Source organism: Schistocerca americana, chromosome 1 (assembly GCF_021461395.2).
Source record: "Schistocerca americana isolate TAMUIC-IGC-003095 chromosome 1, iqSchAmer2.1, whole genome shotgun sequence".
NCBI lineage: Eukaryota > Metazoa > Arthropoda > Insecta > Orthoptera > Acrididae > Schistocerca > Schistocerca americana.
In genome coordinates this window covers 1,224,875,559-1,224,888,464 of record NC_060119.1, presented here as the reverse complement: position 1 = coordinate 1,224,888,464, position 12,906 = coordinate 1,224,875,559, and the positions used below count along the sequence as shown (strand labels likewise).

General features: G+C 43.3%; 1 non-coding gene across 1 annotated transcript; it reads right to left on the bottom strand.

Annotated features, from left to right (window-relative positions):
• Positions 1-12,221: 12,221 nt before the first annotated feature.
• Positions 12,222-12,294, bottom strand: Trnam-cau. Its single transcript has one exon. It is a non-coding gene; the product is annotated as a tRNA-Met (tRNA).
• Between the last annotated feature and the right edge of the window lie 612 nt (positions 12,295-12,906).

Below are 12,906 nucleotides of genomic sequence, written 5' to 3'. Positions count from 1 at the left end.
GCCGAATTGCTCAACACGTGGGGCGTGAGGTCTCCACAGTACATCGATGTTGTCGCCAGTGGACGGCGGAAGGTGCACGTGCCCGTCGACCTGGGACCGGACCGCAGCGACGCACGGATGCACGCCAAGACCGTAGGATCCTACGCAGTGCCGTAGGGGACCGCACCGCCACTTCCCAGCAAATTAGGGACACTGTTGCTCCTGGGGTATCGGCGAGGACCATTTGCAACCGTCTCCATGAAGCTGGGCTACGGTCCCGCACACCGTTAGGCCGTCTTCCGCTCACGCCCCAACATCGTGCAGCCCGCCTCCAGTGGTGTCGCGACAGGCGTGAATGGAGGGACGAATGGAGACGTGTCGTCTTCAGCGATGAGAGTCGCTTCTGCCTTGGTGCCAATGATGGTCGTATGCGTGTTTGGCGCCGTGCAGGTGAGCGCCGCAATCAGGACTGCATACGACCGAGGCACACAGGGCCAACACTCGGCATGATGGTGTGGGGAGCGATCTCCTACACTGGCCGTACACCACTGGTGATCGTCGAGGGGACACTGAATGGTGCACGGTACATATAAACCGTCATCGAGCCCATCGTTCTACCATTCCTAGACCGGCAAGGGAACTTGCTGTTCCAACAGGACAATGCACGTCCGCATGTATCCCGTGCCACCCAACGTGCTCTAGAAGGTGTAAGTCAACTACCCTGGCCTGCAAGATCTCCGGATCTGTCCCCCATTGAGCATGTTTGGGACTGGATGAAGCGGCGTCTCACGCGGTCTGCACGTCCAGCACGAACGCTGGTCCTACTGAGGCGCCAGGTGGAAATGGCATGGCAAGCCGTTCCACAGGACTACATCCAGCATCTCTACGATCGTCTCCATGGGAGAATAGCAGCCTGCATTGCTGCGAAAGGTGGATATACACTGTACTAGTGCCGACATTGTGCATGCTCTGTTGCCTGTGTCTATGTGCCTGTGGTTCTGTCAGTGTGATCATGTGATGTATCTGACCCCAGGAATGTGTCAATAAAGTTTCCCCGTCCTGGGACAATGAATTCACGGTGTTCTTATTTCAATTTCCAGGAGTGTATTATACACACATCAAAAAGAGTTTTGCATCATCTCGGCTCCGAGAGTTCCGGAACCTGTACAGAAAATTGGAATAGAGATCAACATAGACATCATTTTCGCCCTTAGTATTACTCATGAAAACCACACATTACTTGTTGTGCCACCATACAGCGAGACCTTCAGAAGCGGTGGTCCAGATTGCAGTACACACCGGTACCCCTAATACACAGTAGCACGTCCTCTCGCATTGATGCATGCCTGTATTCGTCGTGGCATACTATCCACAAGTTCACCAAGGAACAGTTGGTCCAGATTCTCCTTAACGGCGATTCGGCGTAGTCCCTTAGAGTGGTTGATGGGTCACGTCGTCCATAAACAACCCTTTTCAATCTATCCCAGGCATGTTTGATAGGGTTCATGTCTGGAGAACATGCTGGCCACTCTAGTCGAGCGATGTCGTTATCCTGAAGGAAGTTATTTACAAGAGGTGCACGATGGGGACGCGAATGCCCCGCCAGTATGCTGTCAATATTGCTGCACTATGGGTCGGAGGATGGTGTTCATGTATCGTACAAGCGATACGGCGCCTTCCACGACCACCAGCGGCGTACGTCGGCCCCATAATGCCACTCCAAAACAGCAGGCAGCCTCCACCTTGCTGCAATTCGCTGGGCAGTGTGTCTAAGGCGTTCAGCGTGACTGGGTTGCCTCCAAAAACGTCTCCGACGATTCTCTGGTTCAAGGCATATGCGACACTCATCGGTGAAAGAACGTGTTGTTGGGCTCATCTGTACCGTGCTGCATGGTGTCGTGGATGCAAATATGGACCTCCCCATGGAGTGAAGTTGCGCATCATGCAGCGTGCTGCGCACAGTTTGAGTCGTAACACGACGTACTGTGGCTGCACGAAAAGCCTCATTCAACATGGTGGCGTTGCTGTCAGGGTTCCTCCGAGCCATAATCCGTAGGCAGCGGTCATCCACTGCTGCCCTTGGGCGGCCTGAGCGAGGCATGTCATCGACAGTTCCTTTCTCTCTGTATCTCCTCCACGTCCGACCAACAACGCTTTGGTTCACTCCGAGACGCCTGGACACTTCCCTTGTTGAGAGTCCTTCCTGGCACGAAGTAACAATGTGGACTCGATCGAACCGCAGTATTGACTGTCTCGGCATGGTTGAACTACAGACAACGCGAGCCATGTACCTCCATCCTGGTGGAATGATTGGAACTGATCGGCTGTCGGGCCCCCTCCGTCTAATATGTGCTGCTCATGAATGGTTGTTTACATCTTTGGGCGGGTTTGGTGGCATCTCTAAACAGTGATAGGGACTGTGTCTGTTATACAATATCCACAGTCAACGTCTGTCTTCAGGAGTTCTGGAAACCTGGATGAGACAATACTTTTTTTGGTGTATGTATTTATCCACCGATACCAGGTTAGCGACTACCGATTAAAATGCCTCTGCTGTACGGGAATTGCACAAAGTGTACGAGTGCAGCTTAATGACACATGGACGACGACATATGGAAGCCTGCAGAAATGGTTAAGGCACCAGACACTCCATTTTACAGTTGTAAGTTGCCTGAATTTGCAACGGCGAATGGAATTCCTGTATTTCATAACAGGGTTTCTTGTATTCGCAAATGCGATACATTTCCTGCATAAAATGAAACCGGTCCAGAAAGCATTTGCAAGAAGACTCGAATGATGTATTTTGGTGTTTGAGCTCTTTTCGGACAGTTACTGATTTTCTTCGCTACAGAGCCCGTTTTGTCACGAAGTTTGTACTGCAGACCTTGATGGAGGTTTTATCTAAGTACTTCCAGCCTTAAAAATTATATACGTCATATACGCTAGTGCTATCAGGTCTGTAAACGTTTTCCACAACTTCTGCTTCCCATTAACACTCGACATTAAATACTCACTGTTCTTGAAGCAAATGAAATGAAATGAGCGTTTGGCGTCATTGGCCGGGAGGCTCCTTACGGGGCAGGTCCGGCCGCCTTGGTGCAGGTCTTATTGTGCTCGACGCCACATTGGGCGACATGCGCGCGGTATGGGGATGAAATGATGATGAAGGCAACACAACACCCAGTCCCTGTGCGGAGAAAGTCCCCTATCTAGCCGTGAATCGAACCCGGGCCCCTTAGGACGGCAGTCCGTCACGCTGACCACTCAGCTATCGGGGCGGACTGCTCTACAGAGAGAACCATTTTCTGAGGCATTTTAATCACGTCTGTTCCTAGCAGAAAAGTACACTTAACAGAGCATGCTGGAGATGTACATGCGCAGACGTGTGACAGATACCGATCTGTGCATCGAATTCACGGTTTCCTACATTTTCTGTGATGGTAAGTTCTGCTATTCATGAACAAGGGTTTAATTCATGAATATATTTATAACCAGCTTTACTCCACCGAGTAACTAGAACTCCACCTACAAACTTTGAGATGTGGTAGTATGGGCCAAAACAAGGGGGAAAAATGTCCAGTAACAATGGTCTCTACAATGGTTGTACATAAAGAGTTACGAGAACTTCTTCATCTTCGCTAATGTCAGACATATCTCTTCTACCGCAAGTTCTTTGCTGTCCATATGTTGGGAGGAGGTAGTATGAATCCAAACAAAATAAAAAATTTCCATTAAACGTGGACGCTAGAGTGGTTGCCTTACGAGCTAGAAGCACTTGATAAGAAAAAGATGATCAAGTACTAGTAGCTCATCAGGTATGCCGTTTTGAGCCCATGTTTACTGCTTATCTTTTTCTCGTTTTTATCCGTACTTCCATCTGTATAGTTCCGGTGGAATTCTGGTTCACCCTTTATATTCACCCAGTGCGCAGGGTGGTCACGAACAATCTGCAAAGCTTGTAAGGGTGTTGTAGCGTAGGTTGTGTTGAGAAATAATTGTTACGAAAAGAATTCGATACGTTTCGCCATTTCGGAGTTAATTAGCATTACAGTTAGCCAATCAGTCTGTTGCCCGCGCATTTTCAAGCGGCCCACGAAATGCAAGTAGTGTCAGTTGTTCTCATAATGTACATGATATGTGTGAGACTGGGCAAGCTTCGGCTCATTTCGATACTTACTACCGCCCCATGTTCATTTTGTGTTTCGCTCACTTGTTCGGCTTTGCTGTTGTTGTAGTCTTCAGACCTGAGACTAGTTTGATGCAGCTCTCCATGCTACTCTATCCTGTGCAAGCTTCTTCATCTCCCAGTACCTACTGCAGCCTACATCCTTCGGAATCTGCTTAGTGTATTCATCTCTTGGTCTCCCTCTACAATTTTTACCCTCCAAGTTGCCCTCCAGTACCAAATTGGTGATTCCTTGATCCTTCAGAACATGTGCTACCAACCGATCCCTTCTTCTATTCAAGTTGTGCCACAAACTCCTCTTCTCCCCAATTCTATTCAATACCTCCTCATTAGTTATGTGATCTACCCATCTAATCTCCAGCACTCTTCTGTAGCACCACATTTCAAAAGCTTCTATTCTCTTCTTGTCCAAACTATTTATCGTCCATGTTTCAATTCCGTACATGGCTTCATCCATACAAATACTTTCAGAAAAGACTTCCTGACACTTAAATACATAAATCTATACTCGATGTTAACAAATTTTTCTTCTTCAGAAACGCTTTCCTTGACATTGCCATTCTACATTTTATATCATCTGTTCTTTGACCATCATCAGTTATTTTGCTCCCCAAATAGCAAAACTCCTTTACTACTTTAAGTGTCTCATTTCCTAATCTAATTCCCACAGGATCACCCGATTTAATTCGACTACATTCCATTAACCTCGTTTTGCTTTTGTTGATGTTCATCTAATTCCCTCCTTTCAGGCCACTGTCCATTCCGTTCAACTGTTCTTCCAAGTCCTTTGCTGTCTCAGACAGAATTACAATGTCATCGGCGAACCTCAAAGTTTTTATTTCTTCTCCATCGGTTTTAATACCTACTCCGAACTTTTTTTTTGTTTCCTTTACTGCTTGCTCAATATACAGATTGAATTGCATTGGCGAGAAGCTACAACTATGTCTAACTCCCTTCCCAATCACTGCTTCCCTTTCATCTCCCTCCACTCTTATAACTACCATCTGATTTCTGTACAAATTGTAAATAGCCTTTTGCTCCCTGTATTTTACCGCTGCCACCTTCAGAATTTGAAAGAGAGTATTCCAGTCAACGTTGTCAAAAGCTTTCTCTAAGGCTACAAATGCTAGAAACTTAGGTTTTCCTTCCTTAATCTTTCTTCTAAGATACGTCGTAGGGTCAGTATCGCCTCGCGTGTTCCAACATTTCTACGGAATCCAAACTGATCTTCCCCGAGGTCAGCTTCTACCAGTTCTTCCATTCGTCTGTAAAGAGTTCGCGTTAGTATTTTGCAGCTGTGGCTTGTTAAACTGATAGTTCGGTAATTACCACATCAGTCAACGCCTGCTGTCTTTGGGATAGGAATTACCATATTCTTCTTGAAGTCTGAGGGAATTTCGCCTGTCTCATACATCTTGCTCACAAGATGGTATAGTTTTGTTAGGCCTGGCTCTCCCAAGGCTGTCAGTAGTAATAATGGAATGTTGTTTACTCCCGGGGCCTTGTTTCGACTTAGGTCTTTCAGTGCTCTGTCAAACTCTTCACGCAGTATCATATCTCCCATTTCATCTTCATCTAGCTCCTCTTCCATTTCCATAATATTGTCCTCAAGAACATCGCCCCTGTATAGACCCTCTATATACTCCTTCCACCTTTCTGCTTTCCCTTCTTTGCTTGGAACTGGGTTTCCATCTGAGCTCTTGATATTCATGCAAGTGGTCCTCTTTTCTCCAAAGGTCTCCTTAATTTTCCTGTAGGCAGTATCTATCTTACCCCTCGTGAGATACGCCTCTACATCCTTACATTTGTCCTCTAGCCCTCTAGCTCTCTACAACCTCTGGTTCTTTCAGTTTATCCAGGTCCCATCTGCTTAAATTGCCACCCTTTTGCAGTTTCTTCAGTTTTAATCTACAGTTCATAACCAATAGACTGTGGTCAGAGTCCATATCTGCCCCTGGAAATGTCTTACAAATTAAAATCTGGTTCATAAATCTCTGTCTTACCACTATATAATCTATCTGAAACCTTTTAGTATCTCCAGGGTTCTTCCAGGCATACAACCTTCTTTCATGGTTCTTGAACCAAGTGTTAGCTATGATTAAGTTATGCTCTGTGCAAAATTCTGCCAGGCGGCTTCCTCTTTCGTTTCTTAGCCCCAATCCGTATTTTTCTACTAGGTTTCCTTCTCTTCCTTTTTCTACTGTCGAATTCCAGTCACCCATGATTATTAAATTTTAGTCTCCTTTCACTACCTGAATAATTTCTTTTATCTCATCATACGTTTCATCAATTTCTTCTTCATCTGCAGAGCTGGTGGGCATATAAACTTGTACTACTGTGGTAGGCGTGGGCTTCGTATCTATCTTGGCCACAATAATGCGTTCACTAAGCTGTTTGTAGTAGCTTACCCGCACTCCTATTTTTTTTCTTCATTATTAAACCTACTCCTGCATTACACCTATTTGCTTTTGTATTTATAACCCTGTATTCACCTGACCAAAAGTCTTGTTCCTCCTGCCACCGAACGTCGCTAATTCCCACTATATCTAACTTTAACCTATCCATTTCCCTTTTTAAATTTTCTATCCTACCTGCCAGATTAAGGGATCTGATATTCCACGCTCCTATCCGTAGAACGTCAGTTTTCTTTCTCTTGATGACGACGTCCTCTTGAATAGTCCCCGCCCGGAGACCCGAATGAGTACCACAACAGCAAGGCCTTTTTGGTTAGTGTTACAGGGCTAGATCAGTCAATCATCCAGACTGTTGCCCCTGCAACTACTGAAAAGGCTTCTGCCCCTCTTCAGGAACCACACGTTTGTCTGGCCTCTCAACAGATATCCCTCCGTTGTGGTTGCACCTACGGTACGGCTATCTGTATCTTTGAGGCACGCAAGCCTCCCCACCAACGGCAAGGTCCATGGTTCACGGAGGGGGGGGGGGGGGTTTGGCTTTAGGCAACCAAAAGAAGAATACGTTTGGTGACATCGCCTCTGGCGGGCCGCTTGAATTTGCTCGCACAACGGCCCAATTGGGTAACTTAAATGCTTATTAACTCGGGAACGGCGAACGTGTGGAATTTCTTTGCTGAACAATTTTTCTCAGCACAACCTATCCTGCACACCTTTACAAGCTTTTAACACTTTTCCTGACAACCCTGTGTATGCGGTGCTCTTTTTTCTTTAGGTAGTAAGTCGTTTCTAAGAGTTCCTCTATTTTGCATGTCCAACCTTCCGTAGAGTTGCGGTAGTGGCTACGGCCCGCTCTTCAGGATGTGCGGCGTGCGGGACAAATTACGCGACGTGTTGCTCTGCGGATTTAATCGGAAACGTTTATTGGCGTGCGAGGGTTAATTCTCTGCACTACTACACATGTAAAATCAGTCTAAAGAAGGGTCGATAGCCTCGCTTTGTCCCGCATGATAGGGTTGAAGTTCCACTAATCCAAAGTCAATCATTAAAAGCAACGTAGCAATTCAAGAATTTTATTTCCGAGATTTGGCTGGAACATCTTCACAGCTAACATATATGTACTACTCCGTGGTGTCCGCTAACAACTCCTGCAGGTAATTCCTTCCGCTGCACTTTCCCTGTTACGCCAATTATGGTCTGTTACGGTTCCTATCTTTTTCTTAGTGCGCCAAGATTTCTTCTCTATTTTAAAGTTCTTTATCTTACATGGTAACCCCTCTGGATCCATTCTTCTAGGTGTTGATTCTGTTTCTTTTTGTTTTCTTCTAGTTTCTCTTTCAGCCTCCAGGTTTTCAACTCCTGCCGAATATCTTCATTTCGTATTTTGTCTATTTTTTTACATCTCTCCCCTGCTTTAAGAAATCTCATCTCTTGTCGTTGTATTTTTCTTTTCTTTTTGTTATTCAATACCTATGATTGACTTACATATAACAGGGTTGGTAGTGCGACTGTTTTATAAAACTTCAGTAGTGTTTCCTTCCATGTTTTACAGTTTAGAGTTTTGTTAATTTTCTCACAGGTACTTCCATATTCACTCAACTTAATTTCCATGTCTTCTCCATATTCATATGATGTTTCACTTCCAAGATAGTTAAAATATTTAACATTAAAATATTTAAAATATTTACGTTAAAATATTTAATATTTATTAATTAAAATATTTTTGCCAACTGCTATTATAGTTCTCACCGAATACTTTCCACAGAAAACCACTCACTTAGGTCTACCAAAAGATATTCTCCGATTACATTATGTACATATTTTATTTTGTTCATAATTTCCTTTTTGGAAATTATCTTCTCTTCAGAAATTAGACTACGTTCAACAGCAATACAGAAATACAGTTCAATGTCAATAAAAGAAAAAGTCTCACAGAAATAAAACAATTAAATTCCCACAGAAACAAATATAATTCACTGGCTTCTGTCAAACCTCGACAAGTCCGTCTGTTCACTAAAACATCGCCGTCCTGCTAGCTATTTGTTCCGCGATGTGATAAAATGCCTGCCGAATACGTGCACGCTCATTTGAAGGCAACGCTAGCCTAGAAATTCAGGAAACGCCTCAGCGAAAGAACCCCTTGAAGTTGGAAAATACGAGCCATCAAAGGGGGATTACTCGTCCTTGAGATGTGGTGCCGACCACAACCCATTTATGAGGGTTAGAGGAAAGCGGTACGCTAACTCCAGCTTGAAGAAGGCCTCGTCACACCAGAAACCGACCAGGTCTTAGACAATAGCCACAGGAAATAATGTGTCACAGTACGTGTACTAAATTACTGAATTTGTTTGAAGCACCGTGGAGGATGTCGCTACACCATGATAAAATAAAAAAAGAAAAAGCGTAACGGCCTGAAGAGTATAGACACTTGGTATAGGTTCTGGAACCGCTCGACCGCTACGCTCGCAGGCTCGAATCCTGCCTCGGGCATGGATATGTGTGATGTCCTTAGGTTAGTTAGGTTTAAGTAGTTCTACGTTCTAGGGGACTGATGACCTCAGAAGTTAAGTCGCATAGTGCTCAGAGCCATTTGAACCGTTTGTAAACAATATTCAACACAATCCGAGAGTGTAATAAATAAATAAATGTCGTGTGCAAGTCTTTCGATTTGACGCCCCTTCGGCAACTTGCGCGTCGCTGGGGATGAGATGGAGATGATTAGGACAACACAACACCCAGCTGGGAATCAAACGCGGGCACTTGGGATTGACATTCTGTCGCGCTGATCACTCAGCTACTGCGGGTGAACAAGAAATAAATAAACTGTGGATAGTACATTACTGGCCAATAGACCCGAAATCGATCCTTACTTGAAAGGGATAATAATGTTTTTGTCGTCTGTACATTCACTACCTAATAAACTGTAAATCGAGAACCTGTGTGGCGAAAGCGATTATTTGTGTTTTTTATTGCCTCTATCGACGGTTATCTCGAAGAACTGCATTACCGGCAACTTACTTGGAATGCTGAAATTTCTTACGAAAAATAAATGCCAACGTGGCAACCAGATGCAGCAATGCCCTTCATCAAAATGCAATTTAAGTGAACAGAGCACTTTTTGTATGAATCCAATTTCCATGAGGCAAAGTATGCGGCGTAGGATTGGTAAATGAAAGACAAGGTGTATCATAATACGTTCACAAAGTTCAAATGTAGCTATCAAATATCCATAATAATACATAATAATGTACAAATTATGCTCTGTGGCTACGAACCAGACATCAAGTTAAAAAAAGAAATTACAAAGGGTTCAGGAACGTACTGACGATTGAGAGAAGCTGTTTGTAAGTCACTTAAGCTGATACGTGGTTAACACCGAGACGGACCCCGATGACCACGTGTTCTGAAGTGCATCACTGTCTACGAACAGACACCGAGTTTAAAAGAATCTTTAGAAAATGCTCAAAACGTACTCGCGATTGAATGAAGATGTTTAAAAGTCGCTTGAGCTGACAGGTAGTCAACACAGAGACGGACGTCGCTCACCATGTGTTCTGAAGTAACTGAAAACGAGAAGAAAGACGCAACATTATCCAAAAGATGACGCGAAAATGGCATGATTTTATCTAACTTCAGTGTTATTTAGTTTGCCAATCCTCGCATGAATGCTCGCTGTTTACTGCAATCTCATCATTATGCCGAAGACTGCTACTCGAATGCATCACTATCAAATACACAAGAGAAACGTCTGAATACTCCTGCTACAGCGTGCTGACCATGTGGAAGGACAGTGTGAGAATGCCTTTGCATTTCCAACAGCACGATGGAACCGCCCGAAAGACGTCCGCCTAGCGCTCTGTTGCTACCACGGACAGAGACAACTATTGTAGAACACACTGCTAACCCGCAAGTGACTTCCGTCTAGCGCTTTCCGCGCGGTTTGACGGGAATCTGCGACAAGAGGATCGCCTTTGATAGACAAGATTACCGGATACATGGTGCGGTTTACATAACTTTTGTTGGGCTAGTATTCTAGCTGCTGTGTCCGGTGTATCCCGCGAGAGCTTTAACTTGTAACTGCTGTATTAAAGACTTAAAATCGAGCCCCCACTCATCAGGTATGCTGTTTTGCAATATCTAGTAACACATTAAATAAATGTACTGTCAGAAATATGTGTCATTAATTTTGAGTACCACTTGTCTTTTCTATTTTATATCATAACATCCCACATATCACGAATGGCCATCTCAGATATAGGGATTTTTCATCGAGGAGCTTTCAGTGCAGTTTATCCAATTGATTATCATCAGATCTTCTAATCACTTTTTCCATAAATTCATATACGTGGGTAGGGAGAAGTTCATTACTGTCCCTCAAACAGGATACAGCAGGTAGCAAGAGCAACAGCACGCTGGGTCGTCAGTAGAGAAGGGCCTTTGAAGCAGGGCAGAAAAACAAAGACAGTGTCCCAGAATCGTAGCACTCTAACAGGCAACAATTTTAAAAGTTAATGTGATGCTTATTTGTTTAATGATGTGGTTTTTTTTGTCACGATCATAATCACCTATCTGTGAATGGATTTAATAAATAATATTCATGATTAAAAATATACTGTTTTTAACTTAGTAAAACTATTAAAATGATCTCCACTGTCATATATTATACTAATAAAGCTTAAAACGAAATATTCGTGCAGAATAATATCCACAAAATACTTGTTTTAATTTAAAATGCCGTATTAGATAGAACACATTCAACAGGGCAAGCGCATGTGAAGTGGAAAAGGTATACGTCAGGCGTAGAAGGGCTATTCACATCTCTCTTTGATATCTTCTTGATCTGTAAGCTCGTGGTGGAGGTCTTCGACTTTACTTGAGGTTTTCAGAATATTTCCCTGTTATGTTTGTAAGTTGTTTTTAGAACTGATCTGCTATAATTAGTTAACACTGTAAGCCCTTAGTTTTAAAGCTATGCTCTTTCATATGAATATTCGTGATACAACAACCAAACTGAAAACGCTGTCTGACGACGAAGTAAGCAAAAGATTTAATTACAGTGGCACAGGTACTTACATAAAATCCCCGCTACCCGAAATAGGCATACATAGCTTTTGCAACTAAACTTCAGACGGTGAATAATCACTCCTAAAAGCCTCTCAAAATTATCGAGTATAAATGTGGTTAGTTTGTACCTAAACACGGTGCTGTGGGGTGATTTCTCTCGTACGTAATGACAGAACTTTTCTGTTGTACGTAATCACATAACTTTAATCTACTAATGGTTTAGCATTTTAAATATCTCACGAAAGTAAATGTAAACGGATGTGGTTCAAGGACAAAATCTGCACATACTACTGAAAAAGATGAAAGCTCTTACAAATATTTCCACTTTAACACGCAATGTAATGATACATTGCCAAACTGCAGCAGATCAAAGCCAGAAGTTGCTCTGAACTATGATTTAGCTGTGAAGGTTATGTGTTTGCTAACTTATTTACGTTTGACATGAATAAAAGCAGAAGATCAAATCTTCCGCTTGTCTTGATTTCTTATTGCCAGACGTAATATCGTCCTAGTTACGTATGACAATAAATCCTGATGTTTCCTACAACCAAACGGTTCACAATTTGTACGAAGAAAATACATGCCCCGGGTGAGGATCGAACTCACGACCTTAAGATTATGAGATTTACGCGCTGCCTACTGCGCTACCGAGGCGATGCGTGTAGTACACTCTCTGGCGGTACAAGAGAAGTCATCGTGTCTTGTGATAACGAAATACAAATGTTATCGTTTTTTATCTCGCGGATTAGATTAGTGTCCTATCTAACTCAGTTACTTACATAACTCAAAGTGAAAATAAATGTAACAAATACTCAAATATCACGACAGATGAACAAACAGACGTGAAATTAATACAACTATTGTACTGACGTTATCAGCTGTTATACATTTGTGTAATTAAAACCGATGTGGTTCAAGGACAAAATCTGCGCGTATTGTTGGAAAAGCCGTCGAACTTACGTTTAAACGTATCCTGCATTACACTTTCGTCCTTTAAACACTTCAACAGCTACCGTGATTACTTGTCCTTCTTTCTCATCTCATTCATATTCACTTCATTCTTCTTTATCCATTTTCTGACTATTGTTATTCTGCCCTTTCCCTCAGAAAATAGCTAGTGAAGGAGAAAACTGAAAAAAAACGGCCAAAGTTTACTAGAATAATTTGTTTCAACGCGAGAAGTAAAATAAATCAGAGGAACATTTGGCATGCCTTTGAACGATGCTCTAAAACATGTACATCAAATGAAGTGCCGATTGGGAATTT